This window comes from Azolla caroliniana, unplaced genomic scaffold (assembly GCF_043228905.1).
Source record: "Azolla caroliniana isolate FFs.n. ecotype wild unplaced genomic scaffold, voAzoCaro1.0.p SCAF_14, whole genome shotgun sequence".
Lineage (NCBI taxonomy): Eukaryota > Viridiplantae > Streptophyta > Polypodiopsida > Salviniales > Salviniaceae > Azolla > Azolla caroliniana.
In genome coordinates this window covers 3,556,073-3,570,363 of record NW_028230449.1, presented here as the reverse complement: position 1 = coordinate 3,570,363, position 14,291 = coordinate 3,556,073, and the positions used below count along the sequence as shown (strand labels likewise).

Genomic DNA, 14,291 nt, shown 5'->3' with positions numbered 1-14,291 from the left:
ACACCCTCACCTTGATCCAGATGACACACTGAACCTAGACCGAGGAGAATTCCCCTCGATGCTTCACCGATCCTATGATCTCATTTGCCTTTGAGAAAGTTAGGAGCGTAGATGCAGGGGAACGGCTCAGGTAGAAAGAGAGGCAACTCAGCGAAGGCTAAAGCTAAGGCTTTGGCTCCTAGTTATGCGTCAAGTGTTTCGACATCATGGTCTTTCTGATGATATCATTAGTTATCAAGGTCCACAGTTTATGTTGACATTTTGGAAGTACTTGCTTGGGCTCCTCCAAATTGATTGTAAACTCTCTTATGCTATCATCTAGAGACTAATGGTGAAACAGAATATACCAATCAAACCTTGGAACAATACCTTCGTTATTTCATGAAAAGAGATATGTGTGGAAGCTTTATGCAAAACACAGAGAGTCAGTTGTCCGAAAACAAAATAGTTAGGTAAACACATGGGTAGAGTGAGAGAGACAAAGTGAGGAGACAATAACATAAAACACTATTATAAAATGACTTTGTACATAGAATGTGCGTAGAGAGCACTTTTGATACAAGCTTTGATAGAGGGCTGCCAAGTATTGACAAGTACTTGAATGCTCATTGAGTGAGCATCTAACACTAACTCCCAAAAATATTCTTATTACCATGAATAGAAATATTGGCCCAAACACCAGCTCCCGCCAATCCAGCCTTCATTCAATCCAGCTTTTGGCTTCTTCAACCGATCTAGGCCTAGCCAATCGGTCTTTATCTGACCCGACTTTCTACTTCTTTAGCTAATCCGGCCCATGTTGAGCTTGCTCAGTCAACACTCCCCCTCAAGCTTAACTTGAGGTTGTGTCATGGACATGACAACAATAATGTCAAGATTTGAACTCTTCACCTCTTGTATATAATCAAGTGCTATGTTCTAACCAACACATCCAAATACATGGTCATGTTATGTATATCTTAGTATATTATTACTAGATCATCTATATCTCAAGTTCTAGGATTTTTAAGAAAATTCTAGAATTAGAAGGTTCTAGAGGGTTCTAGAATATTCTCGCAAATATTCTCCAGAATATTCTCGCAAATATTCTCCAGAATATTCTAATGCATGTACTTCAATTTGTAGTATAAATACGTGTAACCTCCTTGGTCCCTTTCAAGGGATTCAACACCAGACATTCACACATCAATCTAGTATTCTTGTTTCGCTCCATCTTCTCTCCTTGATTTATATCTTTGTCATTATGCTCTTGTATTATTCCTAGCGTCTTAAGTTCCTCATCTCATCACTCGCAACTTATCAAGTTTCTAGCCTCATCACGTCGAGTTCCAAGTTCATAACCTTCTCGATCGTAGCCTTGTCATCTGTACTTTGTCGTAATCTAGCGTTGGTGTGTCCGTGATAGTTTGAATCCCTTCCAACTAGAAGCATCACTTGTCTTCGTCATTGCCCTTGTTTCTAGAGTTACCATCGTCACCGTCCTTACTTCTAGAGTTATCGTCATCAACATCCCTTCGTTTCTTATCTTCCTCGCCAATCCGTCTTCGTCATTGCCCTTGCTTCTAGAGTTACCATCGTCACCGTCCTTGCTTCTAGAGTTACCATCATCAACATCCCTTCGTTTCCTATCTTCCCCGTCATCTCTATCTCCTAGTTTCTTGTTGAGATACAAGCTCAATATTGGGTATGTAAACCGGTCCGTAAACCAATGCATAGACTAGGTGTGTAAACCGGGTGCGCAAAAGAGGCCGTAGCAATGCGTAAACCGGGAGGCCATTGGAAAGATATTCCGCGGAGGAATATATTTTGGGAGTTAGTGTAGGGGTCATTGATGAGCATTGAAGTACGTGTCAGTACTTTTGTCAGACCGTATGGACTTGAATAAAAGTGCTCTCTGAGCGCATCCTATGTACAAAGCGTTATTTTCTTGGAATAGAACTATTCTCTGCTCTCTCTGTCTCTCCCTCTTCTTCTTGCTTTCTGTGTTTCACTGAACTGTCATATTTCTGAACTGTGTACTCTGTTTCTTTCACACACATGCTTCCGCACATATTCCTTTACATTTCTTCTCATCGTGGTCTCTATCTTTTAGTTTCTCCTCATCATCATCTTTGTTTTTTACTTTCTTCTCATCCTCCACATATCTATCTTTGTGTTTCTTATCATCGGGAGCATGTAGTTCCTGACATGCCCATCAGTGTTCGTGTCTTAGGGGAGGACCGCACATGGTCGTTCACGTGCATCGGTGCTCATGTCTCCGGTGAGGACAGCACAAGGTCCCTCACGCCCGTCGGTGTCCCAATCTCTAGTGAGGACCGCACATGGTCGGTCACGCCCGTCGGTGTTCGTGTCTCCGGTAAGGGTGCACAGGGTCTCTCATACCTGTTGGTGTCCCAGTTCCCGGTGAGGACCGCACATGGTCACTCAGGTTCACTCCTGTTCCATTCTCGGGTGAGAACTGCTCATTGTCAGGCACTCCTAAACCTACTTTGGTTTTCTCTCTCAGCTCACCCCTACACCACACTTCCGAAAAGGCAACCGTAAAGGGGAGGACAATGTCACGAACATGACAACAATAATGTCAAGATTTGAACTCTTCACCTCTTGTATATAGTCAAGTGCTATATTCTAACCAACACAACCCAAATACATGGTCATGTTATGTATATCTTAGTATATTATTACTAGATCATCTATATCTCAAGTTCAAGGAGTTTTAAGAAAGTTCTAGAATTAGAAGGTTCTAGACAGTCTAGAATATTTTCCCAAATATTCTCCAGAATATTCTAATGCATGTACTTCAACTTGCAGTATAAATACGTGTAACCTCCTTGGTCCCTTTCAAGGGATTCAACACCAGTCATTGACACATCAATCTAGTATTCTTGTTTCGCTCCGTCTTGTCTCCATTCCTCTTAGCCCTGTCATCGGTGCCCTATCATAGTCCATTTCTAGTGTCTTAAGTTCCTCGCATCATCGTCTCGAGTTTCTAGCCTTGTCACTTCTAGTTCGTAGCCCCATCATCTGTCCTCAGCCTGAGTCCACGGTTGGTGTGTCCGTGATAGGTTGATTCCTCGTGTGAGCATCCGCTAGTTCTCGCACCTGGCATCTCCTAGCGTCTTCATGCCTTCCTCGCATGCCTCGTTTGGTCGGTGTTCATGTCTCCGGTGAGGACCGCACAAGGTCGCTCACGCCTATTGGTGTCCCAGTTTCTAGTGAGGACCGCACATGGTCGCTCACGCCTATCGGTGTTTGTGTCTCCGTTGAGGACTGCACAGGGTCTCTCACACCCGTTGGTGTCCCAGTTCCCGGTGAGGACCGCACATGGTCACTCACGTTCACTCTTGTTCCATTCTCGGGTGAGGATTGCTCATGGTCAGCCACTCCTAAACCTACTCCGGTTTTCTCTCTCAGCTCACCCCTACACCACACTTCCGAAAAGGCGGCCGTAAAGGGGAGGATAATGTCACGGACATGACAACAATAATGTCAAGATTTGGTCCGATCCAACGCTTCTCGACCCGTCTGGCTCCGCACTTCTTGACCCCTACGGTCGGCTCGTCTGCTCCTCAGGCCCTTGTTAGCTCCCTTGCTATCGCGGAAATGGTGCCCCTTGACCCGTTGGCTCCTCCATATCGGCGTCGTCTTCGACACCCCACTCGTCCACTTGGTCTTCTTAGGATTCGACTCGTCTGATTCATACATCTCGATCGGATCGATTGTCTGTGATTCGTTCCCGCTCTTGTCTAAACCAGTTGTCTCTGATTTTTCTTCCTTTAGGCCCTTGGCCACGTCTAACCACATCCTAGTCCTCGCCTTCACTTTCAGGTTGGCTTTGCCAACTGCCTTGCCTCCCTCGGGTTTACCTCCCCCTCATTCGGTTGGCTCTAGCTTCAGCTCTCTGTTTCGGCCACTCCCCCAGCAACTGGCTTGTTTACACTTAGCCGATCTTCTTCCACTTGTTCGACATGTCCTCAGGTTCTTTAGTCATTCTGGACGTTCTAGCTTCTTCAGTCGACCCGGATTCGGATTCCACATCAGATCTGGCTCCGAATTTTTGGATATACTCTTGGACATCATCTCTCCCCCTCTCTCCTTTGCTTTCACTTCTCCCCCTCAAGTTTAGCAAGTTGAGATGTTGTAAGCAAGGCATAGTTGAAAATTGACACAACTTGTCCAGGTCAAGAGGTTTGGTGAAGTTATTGGCAACCGGCCGATCTATCGGAAGATACACCGGCTCCACTTCACAAGAGAAAACTTGATCATGGAAAAAATGATAATGCACCTCGATATGCTTTGTCCGAGTATGGAAGACCAGGTTCTTGGTTAGTGTTGTCTTGGTTAGTGTTGTCTTGGTCAACAGACACAAAGGTCAAACGACATACTTATCTAGTCGTTCTATCAATGGGATTGTGGTTGGAGATTGGAGTCAGTCGACTCTACTAAACTATTGTTTAAACACAATTAAATATAACACATACATCAAATTACCATATACTATTATGATCTTTGGATTCTAGAGGAGTACATACATATATATATATATATATATATATATATATATATATCTTTCCTCCCTGTATTCGAACCTCGTTGTATCCCCACCCATGCCCACCCCATAGCCTTGAAAGCCATATTATGCCCTCTCCTTGATCTGCATGATGCACTGAACCCAAACCGACTGTCAATGCCCCTTGACGCTTCACCCAACCTATGTATGCTCTCATCCGCCTCTAGGAAAGCTAGGAGTGCACACGCACATGCACGTGAATGACTCAGCCAGAAAAAGCATGCAACCCATGCGCAGGACTTCCCGGGAGGTCACTCATCCAAGTACTGTTCGTAAAAAGAAGACAACTCGAAACAAAAAGAGTGTAGCACCAGGACATTCCAGAAGGTCACCCATCCCAGTCCTATTATGGCCCAAGCGTACTTAACTACAGAGTTATGATGGGATGAGGTGTATTAGCGTTGGTATGACCACACCACGACAACGCGCTGCGTTCAGAGGTACATGAAGGGAATGAAACCAGGCGCGACCTACACAAAAATGCTATACGAGGACAACAAAAATCAGGGGACGCACGTTACCGTCCCAACCGCACACACAACGAGCGCGGACAAAGGCTAAGGGTAAGGCTTTGGATCCTAGAGAATGAGTACAATATACATACATACATACATACATATATATTGTGGTGTGCATGTGTGCCTTTGTGCCACCCTTTTAGGACACCCTTTTTAAGATGCATGTACCTAAGTGGACCCACCCTTTTCGCACACCCTATTTAGTTAAGCCAACCCAAATGGGTACCTTTGTATGAACTATAAATTGAGTAAGAAGTAAGAAGCTAACAAGGCTGGTTTTGATCTCTTATGTGCATTTCACAATATATATATATATATCTTTTCTACAAGGATTCAACCACGCCACCCATGCCCACCCCATAGCCTCTTACTCCCTCTCCTTGATCCGGATGACGCAAATAACCCAGACTGAATGACAATGCCCCTCAACGCTTCACCCATTCGATGCTCTCCTCCGCCTTTGGGAAAGCTAGGAGCCAACACACATGAGAACGGCTCGAACAGAAAACGAACACAACCCATGCCCAAGACTTCCTCGGAGGTCACCCATCCCAATATTGTTCACAAATATTAGACGACTTGAAACAAAAATGGTGCAACACCAGGATTTCCGGGGAGGTCACCCATCCCAGTACTGTTCTGGCCCAAGCGCGCTTAACTGCGGGGTTCTGATGGTCCGGTGTATTAGCGCTGGTATGACCGCACTACGACAATGCTCTGCTATTAGAGATATGATCTAATGTAAGCGTATGATAAGGAGAAAAGAATAATAGATAGATAGATAGAAAGGAGAGAGAGAAAGAAGGTTGTTGATCCACCCGACTAGCCCCAAGAGAAAGGAGAGAGACAGACTCGAGCCTCGATCGACGTCCCATACCACCGTCGTGGCGTTGAGTCGTACCTGGTTCTAGCGCGCTCGCTACAAGAGTTGAACCACCACGAAACAAAGTCTCGACGTAGTCAAAATATGATGAAATGAGGGTAGCTAGGCCTCTTATTTATAGCCATACCCAAGGGCCCCAGGCAAGTTGACACTTGGCCTAATGAGTTGTCTCAATCCCAAGGATTAAAAGTAATCCTCCCCTTCTTTACACTCTCGTTTAACCCTCACACTTATCCACGTGTATAGAATACTACGATAAATTCTCACCATGGGATATTATATGGTCATGCCAGTAACATACTCCTCCTCTTTAAAACATTGCACTCTTGCAATGGAAAGTTAGGGAAGTTAGTTCTGAGAGTATTTTCGTGTTCCCATGTGGCATCTTTTATTGATTTATCCATCCATTTTATTTTAAATTCTCAGATTTCTTTAGTACGTAATTTTTTTGTTTTAACATCGAGAATTCTTTCTGGTACATGTGGTTTAGAAGATAATTCTTCAGAAGTAACCAAAGTTTCAGTTATAACTGTATTGTCGCCAGAACCTAGAAGTTCTTTTAGACGACTCACATGAAAAACTGGATGAATTTCAACACCATCAGGAAGAGCGAGACGATAGGTTGATGACCCAATGCGGTTGAGGACTGTAAAAGGTCCACAAAATCGTGGGGCTAACTTAGCGCACTTACCCTTAGACAATGTCTTAGAATTGTGAGGTACACGTAAACATACCTTCTGTCCAGTGTTGAATACACGAGGTTGCCTATGATGATCGGCATAAAAGCACGCTCTATCTTGAGTTGTTTTTATATTATCTCGTGCAATATGCAACATATCTTGCATATCCCAAAGAAAGTTTTGCGTACTTCGCAACTCATCATGATGTATATTAATATCAATCGGGCTGAAAACCATACATCAACACAAAAGGACTATATCCTGTCGATGTATGCTTGGAGCTGTTATAAGAAAACTCCAAATTTGGGAGATAACGTTCCCATTTTGTTGGTTTTGTACCAACGTATGCTCGAAGCATGTCCTCAATAATCAGATTTACTCGTTCTGTCTGTTCATCGGATTGAGGATGATCCATGGAGCTCATGCTCAATGTAGTTTCTAATTTCTTAAAGACTTGCGTCCAGAAGTCACTAGTAAACTTTGGATCTCAATCACTCACGATATCTATTAGTAACCCATAAAAATGAAAGAACTTGTCAATGATTTGGTAAGCCAATTTAGGAGCTGTTACCATGGTTTTTGTAGCAATAAATTTGGCCATTTTAGTTAGTCTGTCAACCACAACCCAGATGGCATCATGGCCTTTTTGGGTGCGAGGAAGGCTAACAATAAAATCCATGGATATACTTTCCCACTTATTATTGGGAATGTCCAAGGGATGTAAAAGTCCTGCGGCTTTAAGTCGCTCAACTTTGTTAACCTAACATTGGTGACATTTAGTCACATAGCTATGTATGTCAAGATGCATCTTAGGCCAATAAAATTGAGTGGAGATGAGAACGAGTGTACGATGTATTCCAGGGTGCCCCGTAGAGGGTGCATCATGGCATTAAAAAAGAATTCTCTTTTTGACCTCAAGCAAATCTGGAACACAAATCTTCCCATTACAGTAGAGTAGACCATTAACAATGTAGAAGTATTCCTTCAAGGATGTGGTGGTGTCTGTTCCAGACTCAACTCTTGCCCAATATTTCGCAAAATAACTGTCTTCAAGATACTTTCCTCGAAGGTGATAATAAAGATCTGATGTTATTTTAGTGAAGCTAAGCATGTTAACTTCACGGACGCGACTTAGTGCATCAGCGACAGTGTTCATGGAACCTTTACAATATCGTATGGAAAAATCAAAGTCCTGGATGAGATCAACCCATCGTGCCTTACGACCTTTCATGTCTTGTTGGTCACAAAAATATTTCAAGGACTTGTGGTCCGTAGTTATCACAAAACGATTTCCATAAAGATAATGGCGCCATGTTTTGAGCGCATGTATAACTGCAAATAACTCCTTTTCTTGAACTGTATACCGACATTGAGCAGAATCAAGTTTCTTACTCTCGAATTCTATTGGTTTACCATCTTGATATAAGACAACACCTATAGCATAATCGCTTGCATCGGTTTCAACCTCAAAAGGTTTTGACGGATCAGGTAAAAGAAGCGAAGGAGCCTTGCACACCAGGTCCTTGAGATCCTTAAAGGCGAAGTCTAGTGTAGCATTCCAAACAATAGGTTTTGTAGACTTACATGTTTGACCTTTTAGAAGATTAGTAAAGGACGTCGTCAATTGGGAGTAATTACGAAGGGATTTTTGCAAAAACCCGACAAAACCAAGGAATGATCGAACTTCTCGAATATTCCTAAGAGTGGGCCAAAGCTTGATTTTCGCGATGCGAGAAGGATCAATTTCAACTCCTCGTTCGGTTTTGAGATGTCCAAGATAAGTAATTGATTTCTTGAAGAACCCACATTTTGAGATCTTCGCATAAAATTGTTTGTCATGCAATGTTTGTAAAACAAAGCGGACATGTTTAACATGTTCTTGTAATGTACGACTATAAACTAAAATATCATCCAAGAAAATAACGACAAATTTTCCAAGTTGTTCTCGGAAAATGTCATTCATTTCTTGTTGAAATGTATCCGGAGTATTGGTCAAACCAAAAGGCATAACCAAAAACTCATAATGGCCATAGCGTGTACGAAATGCCATTTTAGGAACATCGTCCTCACTTATACGAAGTTGATGGTAGCTAGTACGGAGATCAAGTTTCGTAAAATACCGACCTCCCTGGAGACGGTCAATTAGATCGTCAGCCTGGGGCAATGGATACAAATTCTTGATCGTCACTTTATTCAAGCGTCGGTAATTAATACACATACGCCATGTGCCCTCTTTCTTTTTAACCAAGAGAACTGGTGCACCCCATGGAGATTTACTATAACGTATATAACCCATTCGTAAATAGTCCTTGAGTTGCTTAGATACCTCATCCTCTTCGGATCAACTTAAACGATAAGGAGGTATACTTATTGGTGCAACACCAGGTACAATATCTATACAATGGTCTATATTACATTTAGGAGGTAACCCATATGGTAGTTCACTCGGAAAAACATCACGAAAATCATTTAAGATTTCATCAAGTTGTTGTTGTTCAAAATATGTTAATTGAACCGAGACATTATCGATATTGTAAACGTCAATGTCCGGATCAAGTACACAATAAAATAGAGTAGAACAAGACAACTCGGATATTGATGGAGAGGAAACAATCGAAAGGGATTGTTTATTTACACATTGAATAAAATGAGTACAATCGTTTGGTACAAAGGAAATGGAATGACAAAACCAATCAATAGACAAAGAAGAGTTTTTATTATAAAACTAGGGATAACCCAATATTACATCAGTGGTACAAAGATTCATTACATGGAAGTCTAGTTCTGAGTCTATATAAGTATCAATAGAAATTCCTAATGAATGAATCGCCCCATTGATGTATTGTACTCTTCCATCAGCCAAGTGCACCATATAGGTGTGATCACTTACGGTGGGTTGGATTCCCCATATTTGAACCAAACAATCATTCACAAAGTAATGTGAGCTTCCCGAATCAAACAAAAATTGTATGGGAGATCCATTGACATACCCATTTGCACGTAGTAAATCATTGGGACCCAATACATAGTGAGGGAAAGAACATTGACAATTACTTAAATGATGTGTATAGACCTGAAGGACATTAGGAATCTAACCTTTATGGTCTCCGGCTTTAGCTTTGCTGTCATGCTCTTTCCATTGGAGCATTCGACATTGCTCTTTTGTATGACCCTTCTTTTTTACAGAATACGCAAAAAGTAAGTTGTCTCTTACAATCGCGATCCATGAATTCGTTGGGTGTGTTGCGTTTTCTAGTGAATTGCGACTACTTAGTCCCGGGCGCTTCGTTGGGTTTGTTATGGTCCTTCTTCGAAGTGTGTTGATAGCGAAGAACTATTTCAACGACCTCTTCAAAGGATTTTGGATCCTTATCGTGCACTATCTAGTGATAGTCTGAATTGGGGATGCCATTGAGAAAACAAGCTATTAACCAATTGTCCCCTTCTAGACCCGATTTTTGGATTGGAGATCTACCATGGTCGACATAGTCTTCTAGCGAAGAAAATTTCATGCTAGAGAGGTTCATTAAAACTTGAGCTACCTCGGTTCGAGAGGGAGGTTGCAGAAATTGGCCCTTAAAAACTGTGACAAAATCTATCCAGGTATCGGCCAATTTCCCCAAAGTTCGGAGCCCACACCACCAGGCAGCAGCCTTACCCCCCTAGTTCTTGGCCGGCATATGCAATCTTCATACTATCTAGCGTGGGATAGAGCTCAAAATAAGACTCCCATTAGCCCACCCACGTGCAGATTGATTCTTCGGTTCTTTCCTATTTTTAACCCATAAATGGCTTAACAACAAATGATGGTTCACCCTCTCGCTCATCAGGTCTATTAGTCTCACGTTGTAAACTAATGACACATGACTCGAGAGCACTTTCAGATTGCCGAAGTTCGGTAATCTGTTGAGACGTGAAACTAATCTATTGGCTTATTTGTGAAAAATACATCTCAATAGACATTTGTCCAAGAGGATTTCCTTGAGTTCCTTCTGCTTAAGCCAATGACATCGGGTAGTTATTCTGGGCCATTGCATGATTATTTCTAGCCACTCATGCCAACCCCATAAGCCTCTTACGCCCTCTCCTTGATCCGGATGACACTCTTAACCCACACCGAATGACAATGCCCCTCGACGGTTCACCCATCCTATGCTATCGTCCGCCTCTATGAAAGCCAAGAGGCCCACGTGCATGGGAACGGCTCGGGCAGGAAAAGAACGCAACCCATGCCCAGGACTTCCCGGGAGGTCACCGATCCCAGTACCGTTCTGACCCAAGTGCGCTTAACTACGGAGTTTTGATGGGATCCGGTATATTAGCGCTGGTATAACCGCACCACGATAGTCCACTGCGTTCCGAGTAACTAATGCTAAACAAACCTATACAAAAATGCTCTACGAGGACAACTAAAATAGAGGGACCCACCACGTCACCGTCCCAACCGCACGCGCGACGGGCGCCGGTGAAGGCTAAGGCTAAGGCTTTGGATCATAGAGAAGGACTACATACATACATACATACATATATATATATATATATATATATATATATACATATCCCCTGCCCGGATTCGAACCTCGCCACTCATGCCCACCGCATAAGCCTCTTACGCCCTCTCTTTGATCCGGATGACACTCTTAACCCACACCGAATAACAATGCCCCTCGATGCTTCACCCATCCTATTCTCTCGTCCTCCTCTACAAAAACCAAGAGGCCCATGCGCACGGGAACGGCTCGGACGGGAAAAGAACGCAACCCATGCCCAGGACTTCCCGGGAGGTCACCCATCCCAGTACTGTGCACAAAAAGAAGACGACTCGAACCAAAAAGGGTGCAACACCAGGACTTCCCCAGAGGTCACCCATCCCAGTACTTTTCTCGCCCAAGCGCGCTTAACTGCGGAGTTCTAATGGGATCCGGTGTATTAGCACAGGTATGACTGCACCACGATAGTGTTCTGCGTTCCAAGGTACTAATACTAAACAAACCTATACAAAAATGTTGTACGAGGACAACTAAAATCGAGGGACCCACCAAATCACCATCCAAACCGCACGCACGACGGGCGCCGACGAAGGCTAAGGCTAAGGCTTTGGATCCTAGAGAAGGACTACATATATATATCCCCTACCTGGATTCGAACCTCACCACTCATGCCCACCGCATACGCCTCTTACGCCCTCTCTTTCATGTGGATGACACTCTTAACCCACACCGAATGACAATGCCCCTCGACGTTTCACCCATTCTATGACCTCGTCCTTCTCTACGAAAGCCAAGTGGCCCACGCGCACGGCAACGGCTCGGATGGGAAAAGAACGCAACCCATGCCCAGGACTTCCCGGGAGGTCACCCATCCCAGTACTGTGCACGAAAACAAGACAACTCGAAGCAAAAAGGGTGCAGCACCAGGACTTCCCGAGAGGTCACCCATCCCAGTACTGTTCTGGCCCAAGCACGCTTAACTGCGGAGTTCTGATTGGATCCGGTGTCGTGCCTTTCGGCTCTGGATCGTTGCGTGAGTCGGGTGGGAACCGCTGAGGTTTTGGACTAGGAGGAAGAGGAATACACTTAAGGCTAGTTATGAATAGTAGAAAGAGAAGTAAGATAGCGATCTCGTGAATCCCACGAGTTTAGTGTATTTAAAACAATATTTAGATTATAAGAGTAATTTTGATGGCAAAATTCGTGAATCCCACGAATATATTAGATTGATCAATCCTTGTATATTAATCAACAACCTTATACAGATTTCTCTCCTCCTTATATAAAGATGGAAGAGGCTAAGCATTGCTTCATGCTTTTTCACCTAAAGTATCCATGCACACTAAATGTGCATGTGATGCTTTGTCATTTCCTAAGTATAGGGCTCATGCACGCTAAATGTGCAGGAGTCACTTTTAATGTCACGTGTAAATAAAATATTCACACTCTAAAGAATACATGATTTTTACCTTTTAATAAAGGTATCTATAAATAAAGGTGTTATATGTATTAAATCTATATATATAACACTAAAGATAAGTTATTATAATGGTAAAGTTGAAGTTTACCTACTTGGAGGTGCATGGTTCGAAACTTGCCCTATTTACATGATAAATATTTTGATATATTATTTATTTATTTATATGTATCTAAAATCGGATATATTATTTTCTGGTTTTCACGTAGTGTGTGGAATACACTACGACACTCGCACATCCTCCGGTATGTGCCGAAGTTCTCGATTCCTCATATCCGTCTTCACTCGAACCTTCCTCCAATTCTCCCCTTATGTCGACTATGAGTTGTAATTCACTTTCTTCGCTTCCCGCATCACCGTGGTCTTCGTCCGATTGCTCCTCGTTGTCGGCCTTGGCTTGGATCACATAGGGTTTGTCGTTGGTCCGCTTCTTGAAAATCTTCACCCGCTTCCCGGCTATAGGCACTCGTAGTATTGTTCCATCCAACTCGGACAGTCGGTACGTTCTGTTGTCGAAGACTTTCCGAACCTCGTATGGCCCAAACCACCTTTTCGCGAATTTCCGCATCGTTGTATGTTGATGGTCCAAACTACTGTCATAGACGATCACCCAATCTCCTTCTTCAATCCTCCTCGGTTGTAGTCGGTGCTTTGTGTCGAACCGGCTTTTGTTCCGGAATCGTGCTTCTTGTTGTCGGCGTATCGCTTCCGCTATGTCTGCCGGTCTTCCCTCTAGTTGTCGTATCCGGACCACTAGTAGTTCTTCCCGGCTCATCTCTTCCTTCCACGGTAGCACTGTCCATGTTGCGATCGCAATTTCCGTCGGCATTACCGGTGCTTGTCTGGTCATGAGTTCTGCCGGCATGTAACCGGTTACGGAGCTATGCGTCGTCCAATCTGCCCATAGTGCATACGGAAGCATCTGCGGCCAGTCCTTCACCTTTCCATCGCATGCCTTCGCAAGTGCTTTCACGATCGGACTATGTCCTCGTTCGATTTTCCCGTTGGCCTCCAGATTGTATGTCGTTGTCAGCGATAACCGAACTCCGTGTTTGGCAAAGAATCCCCTAGCTTTGTCCGAGTCGAGTTCTCCCCGGTCTGCAATCACTTGTCCTACGCACCCGTACCTGCAAAATACTTCCTCCAAAAGAAATTGGCATACCGCGGAACACGTTTTCCTCTGAAGCGCTCGACCTTCTACTTGATTCGTGAGATCTTCCCGAGCTAATACCAAGTATTTCTTTTGTCTGATCCCGGTCGACATGGCCACTATGTCGACCATCCACTTGAAGTTGATTGTCGGTGAGAATGTCGGATGTAACTCATCTCGATGTCGAACCCCGGAGTAGACTTGACATTTCTCGCAGCTTTCCGTGAACTCCGCGACATCTTTGTACATTTTCTTCCACCAATATTTTTGCTTGATCTTCACAAATGTTGCCCATGTTCCTCGGTGTCCAGCCCAATCGGATTCGTGAAACTCGGACATTATCCGGTTTCGTTGCTCTTTTGTCCCGACTACTCGAAGTGGTATACCATCCGGTCTTTTCGGCGCCCTCCATATTAATCCGTTTTCCAAGAAGAACTTTTGGACTTGCCTCTTCTTCCTTCGGATCTCGGCTCTTCTTCCTTTATCGTTTGTTGAATCCTCGGCCTCTTGTAACATCTTTCCG

At 43.7% G+C, this 14,291-nt stretch overlaps 2 pseudogenes; both read right to left on the bottom strand.

Annotated features, from left to right (window-relative positions):
• Positions 1 to 5,678: 5,678 nt before the first annotated feature.
• Positions 5,679 to 5,795, bottom strand: LOC147855308 (5S ribosomal RNA; annotated as a pseudogene).
• A 5,689-nt stretch (positions 5,796 to 11,484) lies between these two features.
• On the bottom strand, positions 11,485 to 11,603 carry LOC147855307 (5S ribosomal RNA; annotated as a pseudogene).
• Between the last annotated feature and the right edge of the window lie 2,688 nt (positions 11,604 to 14,291).